This window comes from Lactuca saligna, chromosome 8 (assembly GCF_052625555.1).
Source record: "Lactuca saligna cultivar CGN05327 chromosome 8, ASM5262555v1, whole genome shotgun sequence".
Classification (NCBI taxonomy): Eukaryota; Viridiplantae; Streptophyta; class Magnoliopsida; order Asterales; family Asteraceae; genus Lactuca; species Lactuca saligna.
This window is the reverse complement of record NC_136424.1, coordinates 142,476,089-142,490,818: the sequence shown is the minus strand read 5'-3', so window position 1 is coordinate 142,490,818 and position 14,730 is coordinate 142,476,089.

Below are 14,730 nucleotides of genomic sequence, written 5' to 3'. Positions count from 1 at the left end.
CACTTAAGTGCCATGGGCTCCCCCATGGTCTTTAGATGGAAAGCCATGGCTCCCCCACATGGTCTTACATCCAAGTATCATGGGCTCCTCCCATGGTCTTTACTTGAAAAGCCATGGGCTCCCCCCATGGTCTTCCCTGCAAGTATTACATATATAGCTAGCATAACACTTCGTATAACTAACTATCTTACCATGTATATATACAAAAACAAGTGTACCACATATCACAAAATGGGCCGGCCTTGGTGCCTTCGACCCATTGTTATGATGAGGAGGCTCACCTTTCAGGAATGCTGAATTGCTAAGATAAGATCAAATAACTCCCACGCAAAGCTCCAACTCAACTGCCTATAATCATCATGTGATTAACTTGTCACAATCCTGAAATACCATAAATACCCTCAAAGTCAACTCTGGTTAAAGTCAAGGTCAACAGTCCATTCTGACCTCAACTCGTCGAGTGCATCCAACAACTCGTCGAGTTACCTGAGTAACTCGTCAACTCTCCGAGTTACCTATGTAACTCGTCGAGTTCCTCAATATCCAGGAGCCCGAAAATTCATGTAGACTAAAAACTCTAATTCTTCACTGAAATCACTCAGAATCTCGAAAACAGGTAAACCCTACCCGACTGGTCGAGTTGTCTAGGGGACTTGTCGAGTCCCTTCAATCCTTTTTGTGTTCAGACGTTTTTAAGCTACCCCAAAGCTCCAAATTGCAGATCTAGCCTCCTTGGGGATGGTTTCCACATAAGGTTGTAAATTTTACGTGCATGCAAGCTCTTAAATGCCAAAACCAAGCTAAAGGAAGAGTTTTAGCTAAAGAGAAGGGCCAATTCTTGATAAATTCAACGACTTTATAACTCTAAGGATTTAGAGGAGTCCAGATCTGAAGTTCCAACTTCAGATCATGCCCAATACTCGAAAATGCTCTATAATATACTAAAAATGGCCTTAAACCCAAGAAGAATGAGATCTAATACTAGAATGATCAAGGTAACAGTTTGTTACCTACAAATGGAAGCCCAAACGATGTAGATACTGGACGTACAAGCTCCTTCTCGTTCCAAGCTTCTCAACCTTCAAACTTCTTCAATAAAATGCACCAAAAACACTCTCTTAGTCCAACAAGCACAAGGAAGCAGCAAAGAACGGCTAGAGTTTCTTCTCTGGGTAATGAAGTGGTAAAGGAGGCCAAAAGATGTGGATTAAGTCCTTTATATAGGATGCAAAACCTAAAAATCAAGGTTTTCCTTTACAACGCCTACTCTTTAAGTTGGGACCTTCCGACTCGTTAAGTAGGATCTAAATCTTCCGTCCTCATAAATGACCTCTACTCGATGAGTTGGATCTCCCCAACTTGTTGAACTATAGCACAAAAACCTAAAACTTAAGAAAATTAAATGATACCTGGAACAGGTGTTGCAAATCTCCCCCACTTGAACTAGACTTCATCCTCAAAGTTTGCTGACGCGAATAAGTCCGGATACTGATCTCGCTTCTCCTTTTCCGGCTCCCATGTCCATTCGGAGCCCCTTTGGTGCTGCCATTGCACCTTTACTAGCTTCATTTCCTTGTTCAGAAAAACCTTGGTCTTCCCATCTAAAATCGCAACGGGCCTCTCAATGTAGTTCAGACTCTCGTCCACATGAATATCGTCCAGAAAAACGACCGCGGCATCGTCTTTGACACACTTCCAGAGCAGAGACACATGGAAGGTGTTATGTAACTGACTAAGCTCGTCCGACAAATCCAAGAAATAAGCCACCTTGCCCTCTCGGGCCGAAATCCTAAACGGTCCAATATATCGGGGCCCTAGCTTGCCCCTCTTTAGGAACCTGATGAATCCCTTCCATGCAGACACTTTCAGTAACACAAAGTTCCCCACCTGGAACTCAAGGTCTGATCGACGCCTATCAGCATAACTTTTCTAATGGCTCTATGCAACTCGCAGCCGGTTGCACACCTGCTAAATCAGCTCGGTAGTCTTGGGCACTACTTTGGTTCTCCCCATGACTCGGTGTCCTACCTTGCCCCAACAACTGGGGTCCTACATTTCCGACCATACAACATCTCAAACGGAGGTTGGCCGATACTGGCATGGTAATTATTGTTGTATGAAAACTCTACTAATGGGAGGTATGTATCCCAACTACCTCTAAAATCCAAAACGCATGCCCGAAGCATATCATTGAGTATCTGGATCAACATCTCGTTTTGGCCATCGGTCTGGTGGTGGTATGCCGTACTGAAATATAGTTGAGTGCCATGTTCCTCGTGGAACTTCATCAAGAATATAGATGTGAATTGAACATCCCGATCAGAGACTACTGACACTGGCACTCCGTGCCTAACCACCACCTCTCGCACATAAACATCCGCCAATTTCTCCATGTAGATGCTCTTAGAGATCGAAATGAAGTGGGCACTCTTCATCAATCTATCCAAAATGACCCACATGGCATCCACACCCCTCACTGTTCTCGGTAACTTCGTGATGAATTTCATGGTGATCTATTCCCACTTCTACATGGGAATGTGTAGCGGTTGAACCTTGCCATGAGGCCGTTGATGCTCGACCTTGAACTTCCGGCAGGTTAAGCACCACTCCACAAACCAGACGATTTCCTGCTTCATGCAGGGCCACCAGTAACTCAATTTCAAGTATGTATACATTTTTGTAGCCTTTAGATGTATAGAGAACTTGGACTTGTGTGCCTCCTCCAATATCTTCTGCCTCACCCCTCTAGATACGGGAACCCACACTCGGCCACACTGAGTCAATAGATCCCGGCCAACTCGAACGAACAAAGGAATCTGACCCTGTATCCGCTCTAACTTCCAATTCTCCATCTTTAAACCCTCCACTTGAGCCTCCTTGATCATATCCAACAGTGGAAAGATCATTTTCATCCTCAAACAAACGTTCTCAATCGAGGAACCTGCCGTCTTGCTGCTCAAAGCATCAACCACTACATTGGCCTTCCCTAGATGGTATAAGTGATGGGTTTTGAGCATTCTAACACTTCCTAAGTGTACATGCAACCCTAATAACCTTGGATCTATATTTGTCTAATTGTCATGCAAAGTTGAATTCCAAGGTTATATTCCTATCTAGCATACATGGGGAACAATTTTAACATAAAGTATAGATAGAATAACTTACCTTGTTGTTGTTTGTGTTCCTTGAATCCTTGTGAGCCTAGCACCCCAAGTGTGATGCCTCAAATGCTTCACACAACACCAAATGCTCTTGGAAGAACTTATGAGAGTATACACACTTCTCAAAATCGGCCAAGCCCTCTTGATTCTTAGTGTAGCCGATTTTGGGTGGAGAACATGTTACTTATATAGTGTTGACACATCTAGGGTTAAACCCTAATGTGTCATGACTCTTCATTTCCATGACCCATGGGTTTGTAACTCCCATGGAGCATCCATGGAGCATCCTATGGGTGGAACCCAACTTGATAGTCCATGGAGCCTTTTAGCCCACTATACAAGATATGGATGATTTACATAATCAACCCATATATTTAATTAGTTATCTTTTGATCACTTAATTAATTCTAAATTAATTCTTGATCAAACTAATCAAATAATATTATTAATATATTAGAACTTATAATATATTAATAATCTCCAAGTGTTATTTCTCTCATTTAGTCTATCCAATTGCATGGTGCCATGCAACCCAAATGGACCATGCCGGGTCGGGTCAAGTACATACCAGAAATAGTTATGGACTTAGACACCTTATCCAACAGTCTCCCACTTGGATAAGTCTAATAACTAATACTGCAAGTATGACTTCAGGAACCGATCGGCAATCGTAGCTCTTTTCAAGGTTTCTCGAAACTGAGAAAATGATGGTACGCCATTTAAGATAAGTGATCATATAATCCTCTGTTCTAGATATTAGTCGGACAAATACATGGAACAATGTCTTACTTATTGTCCAACAATTTGTTTCCCGATTTCCGATTTGTTTGACAAAGAACTTCATTGAACACATCAATTTAGTTCTGACCGGGCCCGGTACATAGGTCAAAACAAAATCATCGAGGAGCCCAGATATCAGCTTCTAATCCAAGAAGGAACAGATAAACTTCGACTCATATGTTTGTTCTACTACTCATTGAATTACACACAAGAGCGCGATTTTATAACATCGAGTTACCAATGCGTTTTTCGTACAATCAATGCATAACCAACTTGTAAGTAACAAATCATATATCTAGGTTTAAAGACTTATATGATATTACCGTCTCACGATCACTCGAGATAGAATTCCATGAAGTGATTCCAGTGAGCGTGGGTTGAGTCCAATGCTCAGAACTTATGAGCACTCATGATTGTTGTAGCCTTGTCCCAGACCTCTACAACCAAACATGACAGTCTTGATTCATACCTACTTCCGACATATGACCGACTGTGGAGGTTTGAATAATATGTTATACCAAACAAAATTATTCTGGAAGTCAAAACATGCAAAAGAAATATAGTAAACGATCGACAAGAGATAGTAACACTTTACTCATAAATAAAACACTTTTATTCATCATCAAATGTCAGTTACACTTTACAAATTTCGAGATTATCTAACTACTAAATCTAATATCATCCTTCAGCCCTATGCTCCGAGCATGCTGGAGATGCTTAACCCGAGTCAGTCCCTTCGTGAGGGGATCTGCCGGATTCTCATCTGATGATACCCTCTTTCCCACGAGGAGTCCTTCTTCGATCCGATGTCTGATGAAATGGTATTTTCTGTCGATGTGTCTGGATCTCCCGTGATCCCTTGGTTCCTTGGCTAAGGCAACAGCACTTTCACTATCACAGAAAATTTCCATTGGCTCTTTAATAGCTGGTACAACTCCAAGGTCTCCAATGTAGTTCCTCAGCCATAATGCCTCCTTTGCCGCTTCGCTAGCTGCAATATACTCTGATTCACAAGTAGAATCTGCCACTGTCTCTTGCTTGGAACTCTTCCAAGAAATTGCTCCTCCATTTAGGGTAAAGACCCAGCCCGACTGAGAGCGGAAGTTATCCCTATCAGTCTGGAAGCTAGCATCACTATACCCTACAACTCTCAAGTCATTACTCCCACCGAGGGTAAGGACCCAGTCCTTAGTCCTTCGTAGGTACTTGAGAATATTCTTTACCGCAGTCCAGTGTGCCTTGCCAGGGTTCCCCTGAAACCTGCTAACCATGCTCAAAGCAAAAGCTACATCAGGTCGAGTACACGTCATAGCATACATGATCGATCCTACAGCCGAAGCATAGGGTACTCGACTCATTTCTGCTATCTCAGCCTCAGTGTTAGGGCTTTGTGTCTTACTCAGTTTGGCGTTACTCTGGATGGGTAACTCTCCTTTCTTGGAGTCCTGCATGCTGAATCTCTTCAGCACCTTATCCAAGTAGGTACTTTGACTAAGTCCAATTAGTCTTTTACTCCGATCTCTCAAGATCCTTATCCCCAAAATATAGGCAGCTTCACCAAGGTCCTTCATAGCGAAACACTTTCCAAGCCAGGACTTTACTTCCTGCAGGGTTGGAATGTCGTTTCCTATGAGTAGTATGTCATCCACATACAATACCAAAAAGCTAACTATACTCCCACTAGCCTTGACATATACACAAGATTCATCTTCACTCCTAGAAAAGCCAAATTCCTTGACCTTTTCATCAAAGCAAAGATTCCATCTGCGAGGTGCTTGCTTTAATCCATAAATGGACTTCTCAAGCTTACACACTCTATTAGGGTACTCGTTACTGACAAAACCCTCTGGCTGACTCATGTAAACATCTTCAGCCAACTTCCCATTAAGGAAAGCGGTTTTGACATCCATTTGCCAAATTTCATAGTCATGAAATGCGGCTATGGCTAACAGAACCCGAATAGACTTAATCTTGGCTACCGGAGAAAAGGTCTCATCATAATCCACTCCAGGAATTTGAGAGAAGCCCTTTGCAACCAGTCTAGCCTTATAAGTGTGCACTTTACCATCCATGTCGGTCTTCTTCTTGAAGACCCATTTGCACCCTACAGTCTTTCGACCTGGTACATTCTCAACCAAGTTCCAAACTTGATTGTCATACATGGATTGTATCTCGCTATCCATAGCCTCTTTCCATTTAGCAGACTCGGGGCCTGCCATGTCTTCCTCGTAGCTGTTAGGGTCATCTTGACTTACTAGTGTCTCATCACTAATAAGTGTCTCACCTTCTGCAGTAATATGGAATCCATAGTAATGCTCAGGTGCACTCCTAACTCTCGTGGAACGCCTCAGAGGTACAGATTCGTCAATTGGCTCAACAGGAGTTTCCTCCTCAAGTTGAGGGCTAGAGTTTGAAGTTCCTTCACCACATGACTCTTGAATTTCTTCAAGATCAACTTGCCTCCCACTGTCTCCTTGGCTTATAAACTCTCTTTCTCGAAAGACTCCTCTTCTTGCTACAAAGACCACATTGTTACTAGGTCTGTAGAAGAGGTAACCAAAGGATTGTTGTGGGTAGCCGATGAAAATACACCTCTCGCTTCGGGGTTCGAGCTTATCATGAGTCTCGCATCTCACGAAAGCCTCGCAGCCCCAAATCTTGATGTGGTCTAGTTTAGGTACTTTACCAGTCCACATCTCGTGAGGAGTTTTGGCAACTTTCTTTGTAGGGCCTAGATTAAGGATATGGGCGGCAGTCTCTAAGGCATACCCCCAGAATGAGATTGGTAGCGAAGCTCGACTCATCATGGAACGAACCATGTCCAACAAGGTTCGATTACGCCTCTTAGCCACACCATTCAACTGCGGTGTCCTGGGAGGTGTCAATTGTGAGACAATCCCACATTCCCTTAGATAGTCGAGGAACTCTGAACTAAGATACTCACCACCTCGATCGGATCGAAGCATCTTAATGTTCCTGCCCAATTGATTCTCGACTTCCTGTTTAAATTCCTTAAACTTCTCGAAAGTCTCTGACTTATGTTTGATTAAGTAGACATATCCATATCTACTGTAATCATCAGTAAAAGTCAAATAATAACGATTAGCATCCCTTGTGGCATGTTTGAATGGTCCACACACATCCGTGTGTATAAGGTCCAACAAACCTTCACCCCTTTCACACGAGCCTGTGAAGGGTGACTTTGTCATTTTTCCAAGTAAGCATGATTCGCAACTATCATTTGACTTTAGGTCAAACGACTCCAAGACTCCATCCTTTTGGAGTTGGCCTATGCGTTTCTTGCTTATATGTCCAAGACGACAATGCCATAATGATGCTTTATCCAAGTTATTATTATTAGTAGAATCAATACACAAAACATTATTTCCTAAGTTATCTACAATAGATACAGCTTCATACACACCATCACAAGGTAATGCTTTAAAATAAAGTACATTATTAAAGAAAGCATTAATCGAACCAACTTCATTATCAAACGAAAAGGTGAAACCTTGTTTGTACAATGCATGAAAGGAAATAATATTTCTTGCCATTTCTGGCGAATAACAACATTTATTCAAATCTAAATTTAACCCACTACTTAGCGATAAAGTATAAACTCCAATCTTGGTGACAGGTGTAACTTTCCTATTCCCCATGATTAAGTTTATTCTTCCTTGCTCCACATTCTCACTTCTTCCTAGTCCCTGCAAGTCATAACAAATATGAATACCGCAACCGGTATCAAGGACCCAAGATTTCGAATGGGGTGAGTTATTAGAAATGATAGTGTAAATACCTGCATGGTTGGGTTTGACTTTCCCATCCTTCACATCCTGCTGGTACTTTGGGCAGTTCCGCTTCCAATGAGCTTTTTCATGGCAATAGAAGCATTCAGCCTCTTTTGGGTCAGAAGAAGGAGTAATGAAACCTTTCTTGGTTCCACTTGAAGAAGAGCCATCAAGGGTCTGAGCCTTGGTACCCTTTGAAGATCTCTTTCTCTTCCTCCCTCGACTTTGCCCGATTGCCAAGACCGGAGTTGAGTCTGGAGTAGGAGTGATAGCAACCGACTTCCCCTTAAGACCTGTTTTTGCGGTCTTGAGAAGTCCCTGAAGTTTGCTGAGGGTGACCTCTTCCTTGTTCATGTGATATGTCATGCGGAATTGATCATAGCACGATGGTAAGGAGTGCAAAATGATATCTATTGCAAGCTCCTCAGGGAAGTTCACATTGAGCTTCAGCAAACGATCCACATACCTTTGCATTTTCTGCATGTGGCTCGTGACGGACTCTCCGTCCTTCATCATGGTTGTTATCATGGAGCAGATGACTTCGTACCTCTCTTGTCGTGCACTTTGATGGTATCTTTCCATCAAATCTTTGTGCATTTCATAAGGGTAGAAATCTTCATAAGACTTTTGGAGTTCAGCTGTCATGGTGGCCCACATGATGCAAGCCACCTTGGTTGCATCTCTTTCATGAGTATGAAAGTCAGCGATCTCCTGTGGAGTTGTAGTGGACTCATCAATTTCCTTAAGCTCCTTGTCAAGGACATATTCTTTGTCCTCGTAGCGGGTAATCATCCTGATGTTTCTGATCCATTTATTGAAGTTGGATCCATCAAAGGTGACTTTCCCACACAAACTCATAAGAGTAAAGGAGCCATTAGGATTCGAGCCAGAAGCATTATTTGAAGACATCTGAAAGAGAAGAACAAGTTTAGTTTAGATTTAAGAGAGTCCTTAATAAAACACCCAAATGTAATATTAAGGCTAGGATCCAATCACAATATAATATAACTTAGAAGAGGTATGCCGTAATCTAAGCTATACCATATTTGAAAGGTAGGTGAATGACGATTCACCAATTTCCACCACGAAAACCGAAATATTAGATATTTAGTTTTTATTGGTTTTAGAAATTCCTAGATTCTTTGAGATCCAATGAACTTTTCAAAGGCATGTTTCAATCTCGGGAGTGCCCTCCAGGTTTTGTGACTGGGATGCCGAGGATCACAAAACGAGGTGTGAAGTAACCATGCAAATCACTTGGTACCCTTAAAGTTTATCACTCAATCGATGTGCCGGTAAACCACACACGCTCCACCGATACTATAATAAACCTTAAGTCACCCTTTACCTACCTTGTTAAGTCCATGTTAGTGTGCCGGTTAACCACACACGCTCCACCAACGACTTAGACAAAGTGTAAAGTGTAATTTCATGGATTAGCACCTTATTCACATTTTCCTAAAGTAACTAAGATTGGGAATTTAATAAACATTTAGTTACTTTATTTTATTCATCATACTTTGAATGAGAATTTATAAGTCCTTGTCTTACCCGTTCGGCTAACGACCCTCCACCAGTCAAGCAAGCGGTGGGTGAGAATATACACCCATTAAGTCACCATTTTATAGGCAACAACCTTATACCCACCTTATAGACCGGCTTCGTGAATGAGGTGTACTAGCGGTAAGACGACTTTATTCTTATATATATATATAATTATTAAATCATCATAATATAAGTATAAGGGTTGAATTTTAACTTTTAAAATTCTAGGGGTTGGAACTTAAAGTTTTAACTTAACTTTACTTGTTCCAAAACTTGAGGGCAAGTTTTGTAACTTTCAAAACTTTTCATTTCTTGTAACTTATGAGTTTAATAGAGTAATAAAATGAAGACTCTTCATTTTTCTAACTCTTGTGTTTTCTTAATGGTTTTAACTCAAGTGTGACTCTTGGTTTTCCATAACTTAAGGATAAGTTATGGACTCCATTAAAACACATTATGATCAAGAATTGATCTACCACATAGGTTACAAATAATTCCTATGATCATCTAAAACATCATAAGAACAAGAACATGAATATGAACACAATCAAAAATTACATTTAAAACTTTGTAATTTTGATAACTAGTTGTTGTAAATGAATTAGTAAAGACATTACACCACCAAAAAACAAGTTTTCAATTACCAAAACAGTTTAGGGTAATGTTTCTAATTCATTTCCAGCAACTGAATCGAAATTCTGCACTCAGTTGACCCTACTCGCCGAGTGCATAAACTGACTCGCCGAGTTGGTTGAAGATACTCATGGACTCGACGAGTCCCCCCTATAGACTCGACGAGTCCATTCGCAGACAGCAAAATTTCCGATTCTGTTTTCAACTTTTAAGCACAAGTAAGAGCAAACAAGCCTAGGCTCTGATACCACTGATGGGTTTTGAGCATTCTAACACTTCCTAAGTGTACATGCAACCCTAATAACCTTGGATCTATGTTTGTCTAATTGTCATGCAAAGTTAAATTCCAAGGTTATATTCCTATCTAGCATACATGGGGAACAATTTTAACATAAAGTATAGATAGAATAACTTACCTTGTTGTTGTTTGTGTTCCTTGAATCCTTGTGAGCCTAGCACCCCAAGTGTGATGCCTCAAATGCTTCACACAACACCAAATGCTCTTGGAAGAACTTATGAGAGTATACACACTTCTCAAAATCGGCCAAGCCCTCTTGATTCTTAGTGTAGCCGATTTTGGGTGGAGAACATGTTACTTATATAGTGTTGACACATCTAGGGTTAAACCCTAATGTGTCATGACTCTTCATTTCCATGACCCATGGGTTTGTAACTCCCATGGAGCATCCATGGAGCATCCTATGGGTGGAACCCAACTTGATAGTCCATGGAGCCTTTTAGCCCACTATACAAGATATGGATGATTTACATAATCAACCCATATATTTAATTAGTTATCTTTTGATCACTTAATTAATTCTAAATTAATTCTTGATCAAACTAATCAAATAATATTATTAATATATTAGAACTTATAATATATTAATAATCTCCAAGTGTTATTTCTCTCATTTAGTCTATCCAATTGCATGGTGCCATGCAACCCAAATGGACCATGCCGGGTCGGGTCAAGTACATACCAGAAATAGTTATGGACTTAGACACCTTATCCAACAATAAGATCTCACAATCATAATCTTTTAGTACATCCAACCATATCTTCTGTCGCATGTTGAGGTTGTGCTGACCCATCAAATAGTTCAAACTCTTATGATCAGTATAAAAAGTTCACCGTACCCCATACAAGTAGTGCCTCCAAATCTTGAGTACAAACACCACTACCCCCAATTCCAGGTCGTTAGTGGGGTAGTTCGCCTCATGAGGCTTCAACTGCCTTGAGGCTTAAGTGATCACATGCCCCCTCTACATCAATACCGCACCTAACCCCGAGATTGACTCATCATAGCACACTACCAAATCGTCCAGCCCCTCAGTTAGTACTAGAATCGGAGCCTCACATAACCTCTGTCGCAAGGTCTTGAAAGCCAACTACTGATTTGGGCCCCATCAAAATGTCACATTCTTCTTGGTCAAACACATCAAAGGCACAACGATCTTGGAGAAATCCTGGGTGAATCTTCGATAATATCCTGCTAGACCCAAGAAGCTACTAATATCGGATCCATTCCTCGGTACTTCCCACTGCATCACTGCCTCAACCTTGGTTAGATCAACCAAAATACCCTCCTGGTTGATTATGTGCCCTAAAAACTATACCTCTCGCAGCCATAAATCACACTTTGAGAACTTGACATAAAGCCTTTCCGTTCTCAGTGTCTTTAATACTTCCCTTATATACTGCTCCTTGGTCTTGGAATAGACCAGGATATCATCAATAAAAATGATCACCGGCCGATCCAACATCGGTCTACACACTCTATTCATGAGATCCATGAACGGTACTAGGGCATTGGTAAGTGCAAATGGAATCACCACAAACTCATAGTGCTCATACCGAGTCTTGAAAGCTGTCTTCGGTATATCCTCATCTTGAATTCTCATCTGATGGTACCCCGACCGAAGATTAATCTTGGAAAACCCAGATGCACCCTGCAGCTGATCAAACAATTCATCGATCCTCGATAGCAGATAATAGTTTTTCACTATTAGTTTGTTTAGCTCTCGATAATCGATACACATCCTGTGTGACCCGTCCTTCTTTTTCACGAACAGGATCAAAGCTCCCCACGTAGAACTGCTGGGACGGATAAACCCTCGGTCTATCAGCTCCTGAAGCTACGTAGATAGCTCCTGCATCCCAGGCGGATCCAGCCAGTATGGTGCATTGGCTATCGGAGCAGCACCCAACACCAAATCAATTTGAAACTCCACTTGCCTCTCAGGAGGCACTACATGTAACTCCTCGGGAAAGACATCCTGAAACTCCTGTATGACCAGTACCCTATCCAAATCTATTGGGATCTCAACCCTCGTATCCGAGATATATGCTAGAAATATCGTACAACCCTGCTACAGAAATATCCTAGCCCTTGCAGATGAACAGAGGGATCGCCCCTGAGGCCGCCCTGTCACCATAAATAACCAGTTGTCCCTCACTTGGGGTTTGAACCCTCACCAACTAGTACTCGCAATCTATCATGGCCTATTGGCCCCTAACCAGTCCATCCCGACAATCACCTTCATCCCTTGTAACGGTATCAGAACTAGATCAACACGAAACATCTCCCTAAGCACATTCAAGACACAGTCCCGGTACACCCTTGCAGTACCCACGGTACGATCGTCCGTAATCTCAACCTTAAGCGGGGAATCCAGGGTCCCTGATGCATCCCAAAACTTCTTGCTAAGTGCAAGAGGTACAAACGATCGGGTAGCTCCTGATTCGAACCAAATGTGAGTAGACATACCATTGACCAAAAAGGTCCCTATACATAAGCATAATATATAACACAAGCAATGCAATAAATATAGAGCATGAAGATAAAATACGTACCAACCACAACGTCTGGCATTGCCCAAGCCTCCTCGGTGTTCAATTGAAATGTACGGCTCTTCACCGTACGAGCATCGACATTTGCAGGGCGGCCATCTGTGATCCTCATTGTGGTGGGCACAGGCACTGCCACTGCTCCTCCTACTCCATGTTGTTGGATTAGGTGTCTAAGCCCATAACTATTTTGGTATGTATTTGACCCGATTATGAGCATGGTCCTTTTGGTTTGCCTTCACCATAGAAACTGATAGGATGAATTAAAGAGAAAGAGGATTAATTATGATTTATTAATATATTATATGAATAATATATTAAAAGAGAAATTATATTGTTTAATTAATATTAGTCAAAATTTAATTAATAATTATTTTGGTGGCTAAAAGAGAGTAATTATATAAAGGGGACTGATATTGTAATTATAATATAATTGCATAAATGGGCTAATGGACTCCATAGAAATTGGAGTGGATGAAATCTATGGGGAAACCCATAAGAATTCATCCAATGATTCTAAGGAGGGAGTCTATGGGCTGCTTAGAGCTTAAGCAGTCAAATTATGATTTCCTTGTTTGATAACCCTAATAGCCTCACTATATAAGAAAACCCTAAGGCCCTAAAAATGTGGTGAAGTAATCCCTAAGGATTCTTGGACGTTTTTGTGCCTCCTCCTCCTTCTCCTAAGTCATCTTCTTGCTCATGGTGTTTGTGATTCCATTAGAGGTGCAACATTTAAGGCACTAAGCTTTCAAGAGTTAAGATCAAGTAGATTTATGATTGTTATTTCTACGTAACAATCAAGGTAAGATCTAAACCCTAATTCATATGTTAATTCGATTATTGTATGCTAGATCTATGGTTTATGAGCTTTAGATGATTATTGCATGTTCATTAGACAAACTAGATCCAAAGCTTTAGGGTTTGCATACACGCCATAGGATTGATGTTTTGCTGAAAACCCATCAGTGGTATCAGAGCCGAGGCTGTTTGTTTGATGTATTTGATGTTTAATTATTCATTGCTTGCCTAAAATCAATTTTTTAAGTTTGGAATGGTTATCCTCATCAAAATTGATGGATTTGTTTAAATATAGATAATATAGGATTATTATTTGTCAAATATTTGACCTAGTAAGTTTGAAAAGTTTCAATTTACACCCTAGGTTTTATGGTTTAAATTTGAACTTAAAAGTTTTAGTTTTGAACTTTAAATAGTTAAACCTTAATATTTTGGAAAAGTTTCAAAAATTTGTCCTCAAGTTTTGGAATTTAAAATTTTGATTAAAAGTTTAATTTGGAAATATTAAATTCTAAAACCCTAGTTTTTGAAAAGTTCATATTGCACCCTTGTGGTTTTATTAAGTTAATTAAATGTATAATTAAAAGAGAGTTAATAAATCCATAATGATATGGTTTGTATTTAATTAAATTAAAAGGTATAATTTATTAAAATAGACCACCCAGTATTTTAAAAGTATAAAATACACCACTATACTATATATACAATTAAAAGTCTAATATTATAGATGTATGAGTAAAAAGTCAGTCTTACCATTAGTAGGCTTTATTCACGAAGCTGGTCTCTAAGGGGTGTTTAAGGAAATTGCCTATAAAATGGCGATTGAATGGGTATCCACTCTTACCCACCGCACTCTTGACTAGTGGAGGGTCGTTAGCTGAAAGGGTAGGATAGGATGCAACCTTCCATTACAAGTATAATGAATGCAAAGAAACTAAACACTTTTATAAAATCCCAAATCTTAGTTACTTTAGTAAAAATGCGGTCCATGAAATTGCACATTGCACCTTTATTGGTCGTTAATGGAGCATGTGTGGTTAATTGGCACACTAAAATGGTACCAATGAAGGATGGCAATGGGTAGCTTGATGTTTATCATAGATCAATGAAGTGCATGTGGTTAACCGGCACATTGATTAGGTGATTTGTAACATCGAGAGTACCGAGTTAA